Raw genomic sequence first — 19,593 nt, forward strand, 5'->3', positions numbered from 1 at the left:
GCACATTGTTTCCGACATGGCCTTTTATTGATATTCAGCCCATGCTTTGGTGTCCGTGTTCTCCAACGGTACTAAAAGATGACATTTATGCTGGTCGCTGATGACATGATCGCATTTTCTGGACCGTCAGTTATTTGGTTGCCTGTCAGATGAAGTGTGTCCAGTCTGCGCTTTTGAGCAACATAACAGCTAGTCATTAACCTTTCGTGACATTTAGACTCTGTGAGTTCATTGACTTACATGTGGTCCAAATTGTCATTTTTTAACATTTCAGAGAACTTAACGTACTGTTTTCAATTTATTTATATTAGACTGCACCATGATATTACTATAGTTGTACCACAGGATTCTTCAAAGTCTGAATGGAAATATCATTGTGCACAAATATGGTAATCGTTCAGTACTATGGTTTTTACAGTGATATTGCCATTTGATATTTTCATTGTACAGTGGTACCTCTGCAGTTAGCAGCATTTTTGCAAGGTGAGCAGAAGTTGTTTCAGGGAAATTAGTCAGTGTCATATGAGGTCATATTTTGTTTTAGCGTACCGAAGCATATTCTTTTTGAAGTTTTTTTAAACAGATGTCACTTTCCCATCCTCTGGCAGAAGAATGAAGGACTATTGTAAATAATGAGACGAGAGGGTGGTGGTACCACAGTGAGTCTGTAATTTGACCATAATTAGGGAGAAAATCTGAGCTCACTGCGTCAGAGAGCAACAAGCAACATCAGCATCTTTCAGTAAATGCAGCGCAGGCTCAAATTGTTCCCTGTTTTTTTCCTTTTGAGGAATTTCTGGCATTGAAACGTCTTTTAATCTTTACGGTAATCTCTTAGGGTATGAATTATTTGTATTGCAATGGCAGACTGGCTCCCGCTGTTTCGTGTGATGCGCTTTTAAAAGCCTGGCCACGTCTGCCAAGCGCATTTGACTTGATCCCAACAATTGATGGTTTGATTATCGGCCTTGAATTTTGTATGTGGCTGCATGTTATCTGATTTCCCCAAGGATTTTTCTTAGCCCGGGGAGGAAGGACGCTGTTGCTGCGCAGCCACAGCCGGGCGTCTAGAATCTCTCTTATTTTCTGGCTCAGAAATGAACCACTCGTCTGGTCCACGGAGACGAACGGTTCTGTGGCAGAAGAAAGGGAGATAGAGAAATCAGAGGAAAATAGAAGAAGCCTCAAAGGGTAACGCCGAAGTAAGGCGGGAAGCTGAAGTGCAGCTGTCTCCTTCTGGCAATCTCCTCATTGACCACAGACGCGGTGTCAAAAGGGCCAGAAGAAGAGAACAGAAGAGGTGGCCTCACGCCACTGTCTAAAGTGTAGCCGTGTCTATAGAAAACCGCTCCAAAGGGGCAAAGAAAAGCAGCACCCATCCCCCAGACACTCTACAGATGGAATGTCATTCACTTTGAGGAGGGATGGTGCCACAAACTCCCATTTAAAGGCACCAAATCCCATTCTGTCCTCTCCGTTTGGAGCTCAGGCGTCAAGCCCAGCACCTCTTGTCATCTCTCGGTTACAAGCGGCGTGGGGTCAGGGGTTAGTGCGTAATTGAAACCAGCCAGTACTCGCTGAGGATAGAGGCTTACATCAACCCTCTCGGACGGCGACAGCTGTTCGCTGCGTCCTCCATTCTTGGCCGCAACCTTTCTTCCCCCTGCTAATGTAATCAGAATGCCGAGGCCATTACAGTTTAGACAAACCGGGCACCCGGGTGAATTAACTTGCTTCTGCCCATGATCTGTTCTGGGCATCAGGCTAAGCATCGTTGTGGGTTGCTGCGCTGGAAAATTTGTTTAATGCAGCAACTTTTCCTCACCCACACAATACTGTGAGCACGCAGCCAGGAATAGATGGCAGGCATCTCGCCGGCGTTGTAAAAGAACAAGTCTGGATGTGCAATTAGGCGGTCGGAATATGCAGAGGTCGGGACACACTGTGTTTGGCGTTTCCATTAGGACTTAACCAAAAGGTTGCGCAAATGGCATCTATTATTTTTTCGTCTTTAGAGGAAAAACATCTTGCTGAAATGCTTGTATAATCGTTCTGCGCGCACTTAAAGGGCTGGTGGAAATGTTTCTGAATGACACTTGTTAAAGGAACGGGTCACACACAAAAAAAAATTCTGTCATGTTTTTTTCACTCTCACATTGCCTATTCACCTTTTTTCGTCCGATTCATCATGTTGAAACAGCGGAGGAGCGTATCGGGAAGTCAGATCATTCTGATTGGTAAAATTGTTGGCATCGGCTTTGTGTGCCCGGGCTTTATATTGCACGGGCCACAGTGTCGTATAGTAGCCGCGCGTCCACTGAAGCTGGTAAAATTGTTGGCATCGGCTGTGTGTGCCCGGGCTTTATATTGCGTGGGCCGCAGTGTCGTATAGTAGCCGCGCGTACACTGAAGCCTAGTTGACTTGAAGTCTATAATGTATTTGTATCCAGTATCACCCCTGTGGTTTAACACAGTAGCGAGTTCATTGCGATGACAAGCCAGATAGAAACCAGATCAATGCATGAGCGGGTGCTCTCCGAGGGGCAGACGACAGCGATCTTTGCCCCGTCACTCTTCCATGTTTGACGACAACACTTTTGATTGTCAGCCATTTCCGCCGGAGTGGGCATGCTCATCGGTGCGCGTATGACAGGGGAGAACGAGGGCGAGGCTCCGGCGACTTGCACCGAGGGGGCCGGGCAAATCATTTTTCTGAGCTGAACTAGTAGGCCCGACCCAACGTCTTTACACATTGGGTTAAAGAAAACAACTCCCAAAATGAGAACTTCCTCTTCGAGCAAAGATGGCGGAGAGGATAAGAGGTTTAAAAACGGTGAATTGTGTAGCAGGGTAAATGCAGCTTTTGTGTAGTAATGATCGGGGAGTCTGGCAGGGAGCAGATGGGCTAGCTCTCTGTCTCATTGTGTCTGGCTCTTTCTTTTTTTCATTTTGGCTGAACTAATATGCCAGATGGTGGCAAAGAGGAAAGGCCAACAAGTGAGCCAGGGCATATGGGGAGCCTGGTTAAAATGGGACCCTACTGCGGCGGGGGATGGGCGGGGGATGGGCAGGAGATGGGTGATACAATAGCAGGTAATTAAGGAAAGGACTTGACTTCGCTGCCTGGCTTTTGTGCACGGCAAAATATTTTTCGTAAGACCTGCCGTCAGCATCAGACAACACTGCTTTACTTCACATCTTTCTGCTGGTTTTGCTCAATCAGGCGTGATTATTTTCTCAACGTGCGCATCTGTGTTTGGGCCTTCATTAGGTGGTACGGTCTATGAATAGTAGTCCGTCCGGGGTTCGAGGAGGCGCTCTGACGGGCATCAGTCGTGCGACAATCTCATTATTTTTCGTGGACGGTGTGGTCGGTGCTATTAGGGGTGAGAGGTAGCGGAGACCAGGCTTTTATTTTTTTTTATATTTGGGCAAAAATACAATAATAGGTTTAGTGTATTTTGATTTAGGGTTGTTTTAAATGGAATATTTTCCTAAACAAACCTACAGTGCACTTTTGTTTCTAGTGTCATAAAAACCAAGCAGGTTACCACACTGTATTAAAGGGATAGTTTACCCAAAAGTGACCAAAACATCTCATAATTGACTTACCCACATGTATTTTCAAACGTTTTCTGCAGAACACAAAAGAAGATATTTGAAATGACATTGGTAACCAAACAACATTGGCCCCCATTGACTTCCATTGTATGGACACACACCACTTAGACATTTCTCAAAGTAAAGAGTCTGATACAGATTTTCAGTGACATAAGGGTGAATAAATAATTGAAAAAATATTTTTGAGTGAAATTTCTACAATAATTTGCCATTTTTGGCTATCCCAATATGTCACTTTTGTGTAGATTGCATGATAGCTGAATAAGGCTGAAGTGTGTGTTTTGTCTGTGTGTGTTTAGTAGGCCTATATTAAAGCGAGGGTTAAACCTCCTATGAGACTTCTCAGTCACTTCAGAACCTCAACATACACACCGGGCTCATCACTCAGGGTTACAGCCCATCAGCTCTGTCTCTGTGTACACAAGCTAGCGCTCGTTCTCCCATCAAAAGTCTGCCCTTCATTCCCACATGCATAGCTCACTCCAGTGATCTACGGCCATGCTCTCTCCAGCTGACTTGTGTATGATATTCTTTGGCTTGTGTGTGCAAACCATAGTTGCCAGTGATAATTACATAATAAAGAAACATAGACTATCCCGTCCTGGCATGTTTTTTGTTTGTTTGTTTCTGTTTGTTTGTTATCCCCAGTTACGCATTTTTCTATCAACAACATCGGCAGGAACCGAATTTTGGGTTTAAATCCATTTAGGAATCTGTGAGGTGCGATAAGGAAAACCCTTTCAAGTGGGTCCAAACCCCAGCCCTCCCATTGGGCGCTGGTTTTTATGTACTAATGACATTGGCCAATCTCTTATCTGAGTGTCACACAACCCCTGCTCCTAAAGCTTCATTACCCAGCGCCTGTGGAGTCATCCTTTCATACAGGACTGTAATCATTATGAGCCGGTCCAGTGTATTCACCAGAAAATTAATTCAACATCAAGTCGATAGGAGACTCCCCGGCCTCTTGATGTGAGGTATTTATAACAAGCTATTTGTCATTGGGGGAGTGTTGGTGGTGACCGGGGAGGAAATTGTGGGCAGTTCGGCAGTCAAATAAAAGTGACCTCTGTGTGTGTGTGTGTGTGTGTGTGTGTGTGTGTGTGTGTGTGTAGGAGATTGTCAGAGCAAGAAAAAGTCCCTGAATGTGGTTTTACTTCCTTTTATTTAACTGGTGGTTTTTCGTTTCAGAGACGCTCATCTCAAGTCGTAAACCATGTGTAGCATGTTTCAACTGTTAAGAGGTTTATTATTTAGTTTAGAAAAAGCTTTTTACCTACATAAGCATTACTGTTAATACATTTTATGGTTTTGAAACAGAGACATTTATAGCCATGGGTTTCCTCGGGAGTTTTTAGAATTGTGGTTTTTGATTTAGGAGCAACGTCAGGGCTGTGGCTAACATAACCTGAACAACCTTTCCTGTTTTTTTGTACATTGCAAATTATAGATATACCTCAATAGTTCATTTTGAAACTTGTTTTTAATGTCAGCTGCTACATAAGAACTACAACCTCTGACCAGAGGTTGCGCTAGACTTTTTCATTGACAGACAGGCTCGTAAAAAATCTGTCATAATCAATTTTTTACCCTTCACTGTGGTGTTGCTGCAAGGTGATGTTACGTGCTAATTAGCATGTTTGTGACATCATTGCTATGTAACTGCATTTGCTCTCTGAACTACTGTGTTTTAATACAACTGAATACCCAATAAAGTTGAAGTAGTTTACATATTTAATGTTTCTGTTGTCAGACATAAAATAATAATTACAGACAAATGTTTATAATCATATGTCCAGTCAGTAACAATGACAGGTGCTTGTAAACGCTGTTTTGTAACCATTCATTCATTCATTCACTTACAAGTAACTTGTAGTAATCTGCTGTTTGGTTATGAATGTGCTGCTTCTGCCGCTCACTGAACGGAAAAGACGCAGAGAGACATTTTTCCACTTATTTAAAGTTGAAGTTTATCCAAAATGAAGTTAGTCGCTATCGCTCTCTGAAGGAAAAAAAGTCTGTAAGTACCGCGGGACCAATGTGCGCGCCTGTGTGTATGGCCCGATTCACATTTCGCCGTCTTTTCGCCGCATAGAGATGGAAATAGCTCAACTTTTCGGAGTGAAGCGCGGATCATTTGAAGAGAGAAAGCGGTGTTTTAGGCACGAAATGTAAATCGGGCCTATGCGTGAGCATGCGACGAAGGGGTCTGATTAAGTGACAGATGCATGCATTGCAGAATCAGATCCAGAAACAACGGCTGTGTTTTTATGAAAAGTGTAAAAAGATTTTCAGTTTGTTTTGAAACTATGGCGAAACAAATTAGACGGTTGTGGACCGTCATAGTCTAATGCCTTGTTTATACACGAGCCTGGCTCCGCAACGCGAGTCTCCACTGATCCCGCGTGGGTTTTCCTGAATAAGCGAGGCATTTATAAGTAATGAATGGGAAACATGCGTCCTTTCCTCCGGTCACCGTTCACGTTTTGATGAAAGGAAATTATTGGATGCTACCAACTTGACATAAAGAGGAATCTGTCAATGACGGAGAATTTTCGGTTAACCCGACCTCTGCCTCTGACTTGTAATTTCTACAATGTTTACATGTCGTTGTTGTGTGCATATAGTAAAAAAAATAGGAACGTCTTTTCAAGATATATAACGATAACTATAGACCACTTCGGAAGACGTAAACAATACTGTTCCGGAAGAACTTCCTGTTTCAGTTTTTTAACACTGCACAAACAGTGTTTCCCACAGAATTTAGTGAGACAATGGGGCTAAATGTATTTTCCTGTACTAGGGGGTCCGGCTCCCCCGTTAGAAAATTCAGCATATCATATGATATGATACATATGATCATATAGTAGTAATTTGATAATGGTGATAATAGGGCACAACACATGGTCAAATGGGAAGTTGTGGTTCGGACTTTGCTTTTCTCTTAAATTTAGAATGATTTTTAAAATGTGATTTTTATAGTTATTGTTACGGCTATTGTTCTTGCTCTGAATGGACCTTCTGGGCTGGCATACAACAGCAACCACTGTAAACAACTTATCCCCACCTTCATAGCAACCTCCTAAGAACCGCCACAAATGTCTTAGCGACTGCATAGCAACACCCTTGCAACCAACCACAACACCCTAACATCATGCCAGCAAGTTTTACTCACACAGTCCCCAATCACATTGTTTTTAGAAAACGTGCTAATTTAATTTGAACTACAGCTGCTTAGCACTTCGTAACAAATCATACAATATTTGATAAGAGAATTTTTCTGTTCCTCGTGTTTTTACACCATGAAGGATTTGTGACTTCTCACTGTGGCGGTTTTGATCTGAAATGACTTCTCACCAGCTGCCAGCTAGTGGTCCCTGTCTTTGTTTTTTGGGCCATTGGGCTGGAAGTGCTTTTTTTTCTTTGGAGGGGTATGGGGGTTGGGTTTGGACTGAGTCGCTATGATTTACTACAGCTGAAAGACCAGCTGCTCCTCTCCGTTCAGACTAACCCTCCTCCTCAGACTTTCTCCCATTGCATTCGATCATCCCAAACCCGGTGTCCATGAAATAAAGATATCGCTATTAGGACTGGTACTAAGACTAATGAGATTGATATATTGACTGAGCAGTTTGGTTGGAATGATATGTGTGTCTTTATGAAGATAGATTTAGAATAGAGTAGATGGCCATATTTTTTGACCTGGTGGATAGGTAGGGCAGGGGGATGGGTTGAGTTCATGTTGGGGGGAGAAAAAGACCAATTTGAGACCGTGCAAATGATTTGACGGTATGAGTCAGCCAATAGCCTCATACGAAGTAGAATAACAGGCCCATTTAGCCAACAATGCTACATCAATTATGTGTCAACTAAGACATATCAAGTATGTCTTAGTATCTGTTGAGCTTTATTTCTTGAATCTTTTTCATTTCTTTCATTCACATGTACTATGTAAGTACTTTGGCAATACTGAAACCGTGTATAGTCAGACTGGTAGTCTATGTTGACTGTGAGAGGCAGACGCGGGTCATGGTTTACACAACTGGAATCCCCCCCTGGTGAGACCTTTACATTTTGGTTGGTGGTTTCTATAAACAGACTGTTGCCAGCCACATCTAATCCGTGAATATTTCTGTTACGAGCGCCGCGCCTCACGTACACACAAAGAATATCATTTATTCAAATCTGTACACAGGACTGTGTTTCAAGGCCTCTAGTGGCAGGCTCACACAGTCATTCGGTTGTGTCTATGCCAGTGCTGTGTGTGAACCGTACACATGTGCTCTTCTTAAAACATAAGCAAGCTTCACTTTACACAACACCATCACACTGCAATGTCATCCGAATGCTTAACTTTCAGGTATAGATTTTTAGTTGATTGCACATGTTTGACTTCACATTCTCGTTGGTTCATCTAAAGATCAGGGGTCTTCTAGTGGGTCGCGAACCAAAATTAGCTCTAGTAGACAGCAGGGGATCATAAACCATCTTTTTGGAATAAAATTTTAGCTCGGTGTTGGATTGTTAATTGATGTCAATGTAATGTCATGAAGCAAAGCAAGTTGAGGAGAACTACTGCAGAGGTTGCGCTAGACTTTTCATGACAGACGGGCTCTAAAAAAATCTGTCATAATCTATTTTTAATCGTCACTATGGTGCAAGGTGATATTACCTGCTCATTTGCATGTTTGTGACGTCATTGCGACATACACGAACTTGCTGTATTTTAATGCCAAATAAAGCCGACGTCATTTACATATTTAATGTTTCTGTTGTCCGACAAAAAAGAAATACAGACAAATGTTCATATGTCTAGTCAGTAACAATGACAGGTGCTTGTACACGCCATTTTGTAATCATTCATTTACTCACTTACAAGTAACTTTAAGCTGCTGTTAGGTCATGAACGGAGAAGACGCAGAGAGACATTTTTCCACTCACTGAAAGTTAAGGTTTATCCAAAATGACACTACTCCCTATCGCTCTCTGAAGGAAAAAGTCTGTAAACGCCGCACCACTGGTTTGTGCGCGCCTGTGTGTGTATGAGAGCACGCAACGAGAGGGTCTGATTACACGCAATCGGAAAGCGTGAACTCGTGTTATTTATACGCAGATTGATGAGACCGGGTTGCATGACAGATGCATGCTTTGCAGAATCAGATCCACAAACAACGTTAGAGATCGCTGTGTTATTATAGAAAGTGCAATAAGATTTTCAGTTCGTTTTGAAACTATGGCGAAACAAATTAGACGGTGGCGGGCCTTCATAGTTGCCTTGTTTATACACGTCCCTGGCTCCGCACCGTGAGTCTCCGCTGATCCTGCGCGGGTTTTCCTGAATGGACGAGGCGTTTATAGCCTAATCGATGGGAAACGTACACATCCCTACGATCACGTTCTGATGAAAGGAAATGATTGGATGCTACAAACTCGATAAAAAGGGGAATTACAAACTGCCCTCATTATAATCCGTCAAAATGACGGACGGCCTTCTCATTTTCCCGTCACTGGTATAAAAAATCCGTCAATGACGGAGATTTTTAAATCACAGTTTAACGTGCTACACGCGTGATGCTCATGAATTTATCTGCGTCTGCGCTTTATGAGGACATGAACACATGAACTTCATCTCCAGAGTTGCTCTGAGAGTTTATTTCAGAACATTTTACTGAGTGAAGCTAACGCACTAAAAAATAAGCGTCTTCCGACGACCTGCCAAAATAAAAGTCCGGTTAACTCGGTATTTTTATGTGGACAAATATATTACTATTTAATAGTAAAAAAAGAAACTAAAACTAATTTAGATAAACTAAATGCATCATGCATACGCTGAAGTTAGTTGTTTACCTTTTAAATTATTCCTTCTATTTTTATTAATGTTTCTTATTTATACATTTGTATTAGGCCTATGTGGCATTTTAAATGTAATATGGCAATGGAATGTACTAAATGGGTTTAGTTTTCACAGATACTAATGTATGCAATTTCAGCAATAAATATGTTAATTTTTCTAAAAAGGAAACAAATTAGTTGTTCAATTTAAGAGACCTGTCTTATTTTCTCTTGTATATTTAGAATTGCTCTTTAATAAAGAAAAAGTACTTATTATTCGAATACCCGATTAATCGATGGAAAATCAGTAGAATACTCGATTACTAAAATAATCGATAACTGCAGCCCTACTGGCATCTTCTAAAGAAAAGTGTTTAACATGTCTACAGTCATTTTGTTTGGCTTTTGATCTTTGATTGATTGGAAATCTGAAATGAGGAGACCATACAACCGTTACCAACACGACCAAATGCAAGTTATGCAGGTCAACTTGTTTGAATGGTAGGGATAAGAGGAGAACTGAAATTGATGTTTGTCATGGATTTGTATAGTTCACTATTGAAATGACCAGTTTTCTAGGATCTGCTCAGGCAAATGAGCATTTCATTGGCAGGAAGATTTTTAAGTAAAATTATACACTAAAACAAAATTTTCGAATTTTAACTTTTTAAGTTTAAGACTTTAGTTTTACGATGAAAGAAATGAATATGTTAACTTGATTATATTTTAGTGAACACATTGTACTAGGTTTGTATGGTAGTATATAGTGACTGCCAAGTTTATGTCAGTGAATAATGACTTAAAATTTCAGTCCATTCTTTATTCATTCTCAGGCCTTTTTTTATATGAAATTTAAGAGCAGATGGTCACACACTTTCATACTAAAAAACAGTATCCAAGCACGATTTTTCATGGAGGAACAAATGGTTTAAATTTGGAACAGCATGGGTGGTGAGTAAATCAGGAGAAATCTTTGGTGAACTGTCCTTTCAAGAAAATAAACAATAGAGGACTTGAAAGAGCTAACAGTGTCACATCCCACATAATTTACTGTATTTAACTGTTCATTTAGTATTCAACTGTTCATTTACTTATAGACAATGAGGGTTAGAAGTAGCCCACACCACATCAGCGCTGTTTATTATCACTGCTTCATGGAACAAAAACGCGCGTTTAGCCACAGTTTCCGTTAATATTGCCCAGATGTCAAATTACAGTTTTGGGACTAGAGAAATGCCCAAGGAATGTGGGAGGGCACCGGTTTACGGCCTCTAATGTTATTGGCGTTCTCTGGAGGAGTGGATTTATTTTACACAGAACTGCACTTTTCTCTCCATCTTAACATGGATTGCGTTCAGTAGGAGGAGCAAAAGTGGATATGGCCACCAGATTTTATATTAACACATGAAATTAGCTAAACATCCTGTCGAATAAAGGCAAGTTACTGTAACTCACAAACCCGGCAATCTAACCTTGTGGAGAACCGTGGCATGAAGACATGCACGTGTGATTGTGAATCTAGAGTATACAAAGATCCATGTTGACGGTGTTGCCTTATTGTCCATATGGCGATTTGCTACCGCTATTCACCCTTCCAGTCCACTTCATACTACTAAGTCCACCATACTCAATTGCCCTACTCACACTTTTGTGTCACTTGAGACCAGTGTTGGGTAAGTTACTCCAAAAAAGTAATTGATTACTAGTTACTAATTACATATTCAATAGTGTAATTAGATTACTGTAAAAATTACTCTCTCCAAAAAGTATTTAGTTACTTATTACTAATTACTTTCTATATCCTACATCAGGGGTCTTCAACTACTTTTCTTTGAGGGCCAGACTCCAAAAGTATAAGTAGAATGCGGGCCAGTTTTTTTACCATATCCTCATTTCTTCTGTTATTTTGTATTTCTGTTATTTATTTCGTTTTGTTCCTATTATACTGTTTTTGTTGCTGTTACTTAAAGGCCATATATTAAAACATGCACACAAATATTGCATCCAGTATTTGTGCCTTTTCATGATATTAAATTAAAAGGGATATTGTCTTTTTAACTGTAATTTATATTCCTTAATGCATTACTTTACCCAAAAATTGCTACTAATTTACTCACCCACAGTTCTCCAGTACATCCAAGATGTGGGTGGCATTGTTTTTTCAAGAAGATATTTGGTTGAATTAATTAAAGTTAAATCAATAAAAGTAAAAAACACAAATACATTCAACACAAAAGTAATCCCTGCCCCTTGTGACGTTAAATAAGCGTCTTATAAATCAGTCAATTGATCTGTGCAAGAAACTGAACGCTATTATCACATCTTCGGGTGAATGCCGATCGCATTCATGTGCCCCACGCACTTATAGGGCAGAGCCTTTGTATAGTAGAGTTCTGGGGGAGATGAACAGCTGTTTTTCGTAAATATAGCCATTATTCATAATAAATGCAGTAATAAAAACAACACCGTTTTCCCCTTATCTGAGACAACCGTGTCACGCCAGAAGGACGGGAGTCAGATGCAGGGTCACAACAGCTTTATTGGGAGATCAAACAGAAATTATAACAGGGTAAGGCAAACAGAAAATCACAGGGAAAAGGGCTCGAGCGCTCGGCCGGGGAAAATGGCGAGGGAAACACAAAGAGTCTGGGTGAAGCTGTAGAGCCAAACTCAAGGAGAGAGTCACGGAGAGTACAGCACACAAGCCCCAGTGGTGGGGAACTGGTAATCCGCTGGAACTACCCCGAAGGGAGAATCTGATAAATCCGTTTGAACAACCCCGAAGGGAGAATCTGGTAATCCACTTGAACAACCCCCAGAAGAAGAATCTAGTAAATCCACTTGAACAAACCCCAGTAGGAAGAATCAGGAAAATCCACTCGAACAACCCCAGTAAGAAGAATCTGGTAAATCCACTCGAACAAACCCCAGTAGGAAGAATCTGGTAAATCCACTCGAACCAACCCCAGTAGGAAGAATCTGGTAAATCCACTCGAACAAACCCCTTTGAAGCCACCAGCGCAACGATCTGCGTGAGAAAGGGGACACCAAGCAGGGTGCACAAGAGACTGGAGCCTAGACAGACAGAACAAATTAGCCACGAATCAAACTGGACCAGACAGGACAAGACTCGACAAGAAAATACTAGACTGGAAGTCAGGCGAACTAGAAAAAACTAACGGACTGACAAGAAACCTAGGAATTCAGTGAGAATAAGAAGGGAGAGAGAAGATTAGCGCGAGTGGAAACCGGTGGGGTGTGATTAGCAGAAGTAGAAACTGGTGTGCGGTGATGAGTGGATAACAAGGAGGGCGGGGCAACCAAAAGTAAAGACCAAGCACGTGTAGAACTGTCAAAAAGGTTTGTCCCATGTGCTCGGCGAAAAGAAACGTAAACAAGACAAAACCAGCAGGTGCTCAGACCCGAAACCTGACATTACCCCCCCCCCAGCCGCGCCACCAGGCGCTCTGGGAAGGGGCTCACCTCGTCGCCGGTGGAAATCCGCGATCAAAGCCTGGTCCAGGATGTCCCGTGTGGGTACCCAGCTTCTCTCCTCTGCGCTATAACCCTCCCAGTCCACCAGGTACTGGACGCCTCTGCCGCGACGACGTATGTCTAGTAATCTCCTCACCGTGTAGGTGGGAGAGCCATCCACTAGACGAGGGGGGGGAGGAGCGGGTCGCATGCTGGCAGGAGAGAGGGGAGAGTGGATCACAGGTTTAACCCTGGAAACATGAAAAACAGGGTGAACCCGCCCGAGAGTGTGAGGAAGTCTGAGCCTGACTGCCACCGGATTAACCACCTTGGAAATGCGGAATGGACCAATGAACCTGGGTGCCAGCTTGCGAGAAGGCACCCGGAGAGGCAAGTCCTTGGTGGCGAGCCATACCCGCTGACCACAGACGTAGGTAGGAGGAGAGGACCGGTGGCGGTCGGCTGCTGCTTTGGTCCGTCCTTCGGTCCGGACCAAGACCCCTCTGGCCCTCCTCCAGGTGCGCCGGCAGCGTTGGACGAAGGCCAGAGCAGACGGGACCGCAGCCTCGGGTTCCTGTGATGGAAACAAGGGAGGATTATAACCCATGGAGCATTCAAAAGGGGACATACCTGACGCCGCTGATGGATGGGAATTGTGGGCGTACTCTACCCACGAGAGCTGAGAGCACCAGGAACTCGGGTTGTTGGATGTCAGACAGCGGAGCATACGACCGAGATCCTGGTTGGCCCGCTCGCATTGCCCGTTGGTCTGGGGATGGAAACCTGAAGACAGACTCGCAGAGGCCCCGATCTGTCTGCAAAATTCTCTCCAGAACCGGGAGGTGAACTGAGGACCCCTATCAGAAACCACATCGACCGGCAACCCGTGGAGCCGGAAGACGTGGTCCACCATCAGTTGAGCGGTCTCCCGGGCGGAGGGGAGCTTGGGAAGAGGAATAAAATGAACCGCCTTGGAGAAGCGATCCACCACTGTGAGAACCACGGTGTTGCCACTTGACCGGGGAAGCCCTGTGACGAAATCAAGAGCGACATGGGACCAAGGGCGGGAGGGAATAGGTAAGGGCCGGAGCAGACCAGCGGGAGGACAATTGGATGTCTTGCATTGAGCGCAAGTCGGGCAGGCCAACACGAACTGTCTGACATCTTCGGCCAGTGACGGCCACCAGAAACGTCGGCGGATGGCTACCGTCGTTCCCCGAGTACCGGGATGGCAAACCAGCCTGGATGAGTGACCCCACCGAAGGACCTCGGAGCGCAGCGCAGCCGGAACCGACAACCTACCCCCTGGACACTCTGCTGGAACTTGCAACCCTCGACCGGCTTCCATCACCCGTCGCTCGATGCCCCAGGAGAGGGACCCAATCACCACTCCCCTAGGGAGAATGGTCTCGTTGGGTAGAACTCTCCCATCGGCCTCGAACTGGCGGGAGAGGGCATCGGGTTTGAGATTCTTAGACCCGGGCCGGTACGAGAGAGTGAAGTTAAAACGACCGAAGAAGAGTGCCCAGCGGGCCTGGCGCGAACTCAGTCTCTTGGCTGAACGAATATATTCCAAGTTCTTGTGATCCGTCCAGACCAAGAACGGCTGCGCCGCTCCCTCCAGCCAATGGCGCCACTCGCCCAGAGCCAATCTCACCGCTAACAGCTCTCTGTTGCCGATGTCGTAATTACGTTCTGCAGGACTGAGGCGGTGAGAAAAGAAGGCACAGGGGTGCACCTTCCCATCACGAGGAGACCGTTGGGATAAGACTGCGCCGACCCCGACATCAGAAGCATCAACCTCTACAACGAATTGGAGTTCAGGATCTGGAATAGACAAAATAGGTGCAGAGACAAAACGAGACTTAAGTGAGTCAAAGGCTACCTGAGCGTCTTGATTCCACCTGAAGGGTTCCTTGGTGGAGGTCAATGCGGTAAGGGGCATGGCTGTTTGGCCGAAATTCCTGATGAATCGCCGATAAAAGTTGGCGAAACCCAAGAAGCACTGTAGGCCCTTACGAGAGTCAGGGGTGGGCCACTCGGCGACAGCCTTAATCTTAGCAGGGTCCGCCTTGATTCCCCTTGAGGAAATTATATGGCCAAGGAACGTAACCGACTCGGCGTGGAATTCGCACTTCTCCGCCTTGACAAATAGCTGATTCTCGAGCAGGCGTTGAAGGACCTGCCTAACGTGCTGGGTGTGCACCTGGAGCGAGGGAGAAAAAATTAGTATGTCATCCAAGTACACAAAGACAAATATATTAATCATGTCACCCAGAACGCTATTGACAAGATCCTGGAAGACAGCTGGAGCATTGGTTAGACCAAAAGGAAGAACCAGATATTCGAAGTGTCCCGTGGGGGTGTTGAATGCTGTCTTCCACTCGTCTCCTTCCCTGATGCGGACAAGGTGATAGGCATTCCGGAGGTCTAACTTGGTGAAGACCCGGGCTCCCTGCAAAAGTTCGAAAGCTGAAGACATGAGAGGTAGGGGATACCTGTTCTTAATGGTGATGTCATTCAGCCCTCGATAGTCAATACACGGTCGCAGGGAGCCGTCCTTCTTCTGAACGAAGAAGAACCCCGCACCAGCCGGGGAAGAAGAACGACGAATGAGCCCGGCTAGGAGTGATTCCTGGATGTACTGATCCATAGCCTCTCTTTCAGGACCAGACAAGGAGTATAGGCGACCCTTGGGCGGAGAAGTGCCTGGGAGGAGGTTAATGGCACAGTCGAAGGAGCGATGTGGGGGAAGCGAGGTGGCCCGGGACCTGCTGAATACCATGCTGAGGTCGTGGTACTCCACCGGGACGTCAGTGAGGTCAGAAGGTTGCACCTGCGGAACATAACACACAGAAACAGGAGAAGAGACAGGACCCAAACAAGACACATGACAATACTGGCTCCAGGAAAGAATAGAACTGTTCCTCCAGTCCACGTGAGGGTTGTGCTGTACAAACCATGGATGTCCCAGGACGATACAACTCTTAGGGGAATCAATGATGTACAGCACAATCTCCTCACTGTGGTTACCAGATAGGAGCAGACTTACACAAGGAGTGACGTGAGTGATGGTTGTGAGAAGATTGCCCGCCAGTGACCAGGCCTCAATAGGTTCGGCAAGAGGAACCGCCGGAATCCTCCAATTCTGGGCCGTGGTGGAGTCAATAAAGTTGCCCTCGGCCCCTGAGTCGAGTAAGGCGTGGCCGGAATGAGTGAGTCCCTGGAAAAGCAGCTTGAAGGGTAGCTGAGCTCGATCGAGAGGAGAGATTGAACAATCTATGGCGCCCACCAGAACTCTCCGTCTTACCGGTGGGCACGATCTTTTAAAGGACACCGAAGAGCGAAGTGGCCAGCCTTACCGCAATACAGGCAAAGACCCTGCGCCACACGGAGCTGCTTCTGCTGAGGGGTGAGGCAAAGCAGACCCAGTTGCATGGGCTCGGAACCGGAATCAGAAGCCGAGGGAGTCTCGTTGGGCGACAAGGGCTGACGTCGCCAGGGAAGATTGGAGGATCGACGTTGTTGACGCCGGACGAGTCGGCTCTCCACCCGAAGAGCGAGACTGATGAGTGCCTCAAGTTCTCTAGGCAGATCTAGGGCGGCCAACTCATCAGCGATGGTGTAGTCTAGGCCCTCCAGGAAGCGTGCGCGCACCGCACTAGCGTTCCAATCGCACGCCGCCGCCAGTGTCTTGAGCCGGATGGCATAGTCCGTGACCGAGCTCTCCTTCTGCATGATACGGGACAGTAGAGCGGCGGCCTCATCCCCCTGAGCAGAGCGGTCAAAAAGTCTCGCCATCTCAGTGCGAAACTCCTCGAAGGTGGAGCAGAAGGGAGCCTTGGCATTCCATACCGCTATACCCCACTCACGGGCCCGACCGGAGAGAAGGGTCAAGACAAATGCCACCTTAGAGGTCTCCGAAGCGTAGCGGCGGGGCTGGAGAGTGAATACCAAGGCACACTGGGATAAAAAGGCCTGGCAAGATTCTGGATCCCCGTTGTATACCGGGGGATTGTTGGCGTGCGGTTCGGGCTCGCGACGGTCGGTGGTGGTGGCAGCTGAGACCAATCGTAGCTCGTCGAGCCGGGTCGCAAGCTCCGTTATCTGAGCGTTGATGGCGCCCACCTCCTGGACGGTGGCGCTGATCTGGGTGGCCTGCTGACCCAGCAGGACCCCCTGCTGGACCACAGCGGAGCGGAGATGATCAGGTCCTGCTGACTCCATATTGGTCAGTCCGTTCTGTCACGCCAGAAGGACGGGAGTCAGATGCAGGGTCACAAGAGCTTTATTGGGAGATCAAACAGAACTTATAACAGGGTAAGGCAAACAGAAAATCACAGGGAAAAGGGCACGAGCGCTCGGCTGGGGAAAATGGCGAGGGAAACACAAAGAGTCTGGGTGAAGCTGTAGAGCCAAACTCACGGAGAGAGTCACGGAGAGTACAGCACACAAGCCCCAGTGGTGGGGAACTGGTAATCCGCTGGAACTACCCCGAAGGGAGAATCTGATAAATCCGTTTGAACAACCCCGAAGGGAGAATCTGGTAATCCACTTGAACAACCCCCAGAAGAAGAATCTAGTAAATCCACTTGAACAAACCCCAGTAGGAAGAATCTGGTAAATCCACTCGAACAACCCCAGTAAGAAGAATCTGGTAAATCCACTCGAACAGCCCCAGTAGGAGGAATCTGGTAAATCCACTCGAACAAACCCCAGTAGGAAGAATCTGGTAAATCCACTCGAACAAACCCCAGTAGGAAGAATCTGGTAAATCCACTCGAACCAACCCCAGTAGGAAGAATCTGGTAAATCCACTCGAACAAACCCCAGCAGGAAGAATCTGGTAAATCCACTCGAACAAACCCCTTTGAAGCCACCAGCGCAACGATCTGCGTGAGAAAGGGGACACCAAGCAGGGTGCACAAGAGACTGGAGCCTAGACAGACAGAACAAATTAGCCACGAATCAAACTGGACCAGACAGGACAAGACTCGACAAGAAAATACTAGACTGGAAGTCAGGCGAACTAGAAAAAACTAACGGACTGACAAGAAACCTAGGAATTCAGTGAGAATAAGAAGGGAGAGAGAAGATTAGCGCGAGTGGAAACCGGTGGGGTGTGATTAGCAGAAGTAGAAACTGGTGTGCGGTGATGAGTGGATAACAAGGAGGGCGGGGCAACCAAAAGTAAAGACCAAGCACGTGTAGAACTGTCAAAAAGGTTTGTCCCATGTGCTCGGCGAAAAGAAACGTAAACAAGACAAAACCAGCAGGTGCTCAGACCCGAAACCTGACACAACCGTTCACGTGGTGTACCCTTCCTACAGTTAGCCTACTTTCAAGGGCACAAAACGCATTTTAGAACGCGACCTATCGCGTGCGCAAACCGATTGCCTGTGGCTGTGCAATGCATTGCTGATTATAACGTTGTAAATAACATTAAGTTTCTTGGACTGACCGATCAAATCGCTTTATAAGACGTAAAACATTATGAGGAATTACTTTCGTTTTGAATGTAGCAGCGTTTTGGACTTTTAAAGATGTGGCGTCTCAGGAGGACGTGCATTTAAAGCACACCGTTCTTAAAGTCTCTCCACTTATTTGAAATGTTAAGGCGGGCCAGGTAAAGATGATTGACGGGCCGCATTTGGCCCGCGGGCCGCCAGTTGACTAGCCCTGTCCTACATCAACCTTGATTAGTTGTGATTTAAGGATAGACATGAAAGGGCTTATTTAATTCATTCAATCAAATAATATTAAACTACATACTCATATTAACTGACCAAAGTATTACAAATGTGAGAATTATACATTAAAGCAAGGATTTTAAAGTTAAGTCTTTGAATTTTGATGCCAATTCCACTATTGCACACACATATTACACAAAGTATTTAGTTTAATTACATCAGAAGTAACGGTAATTAAATTACAGAAAAAATAAGAGTAATCCCGTACTTTACTTTTTCAAGGGAAAAGTAATTAAATTAAAGTAACTAATTACTTAGTAACTAGTTACACCCAACACTGCTTGAGACTAAGTCCCTCTTCATTGATTCTGATCCTTTCTTGAATCCTGTAATCTCTTGATGTCAGACCGCTTATATACAGCCTCCCACATTGAACTTTGCTGTAAGAGAACTTTTTGGGGGGTTGCAAAAAATCTGGTTGAGAAAATTGTAGCAGCGACACTGGAATACAGTGTGATAATGATATCTGGGTATGTTTAATCTAACATCAGTTGGCCTTTTTCAAAAATGTAACTCAAACATTGTTTCTTGGTCATACTGTATTGTGAGGTATGTGTTGGGTATAACACATACTGTGCATCAGTACAGATATGGAGGTCCTTCTGCAAAGGATTTGATGTGTGAAAGCGTCTCGCTCAATCATTCGAGCATCAGTTACTCTGTTTATGGTTCTGACGGACCTCATAGCTCAGCACACTCGCCCTGAAATAGATTCTGAAAAACGAAACCGTGTCAGTACTCTGGGTCGTCCCGTGAATGTGACCCTCAGTTTGCTAATGGCTGCATGTGCTGAGGGTGTGACGGCCGTCTCATGCAGACAGACTTTTGACAAAAGCTTGTAGCTTATACCTTTAATGAAAAATACCAAAGTACCCATTGATTGATGTGTTTGTTCACCTATGACGTATTAACAAGC

The 19,593-nt window shown here is 45.1% G+C and overlaps 1 protein-coding gene across 2 annotated transcripts in view; it reads left to right on the top strand.

Annotated features, from left to right (window-relative positions):
• Positions 1-19,593, top strand: part of setbp1 (SET binding protein 1) — a 73,049-nt gene that overhangs the window by 15,546 nt on the left and 37,910 nt on the right. The gene's annotated exons all lie outside the window — the stretch shown is intronic.

Source organism: Triplophysa rosa, linkage group LG2, assembly GCF_024868665.1.
Source record: "Triplophysa rosa linkage group LG2, Trosa_1v2, whole genome shotgun sequence".
NCBI classification, from domain to species: Eukaryota; Metazoa; Chordata; class Actinopteri; order Cypriniformes; family Nemacheilidae; genus Triplophysa; species Triplophysa rosa.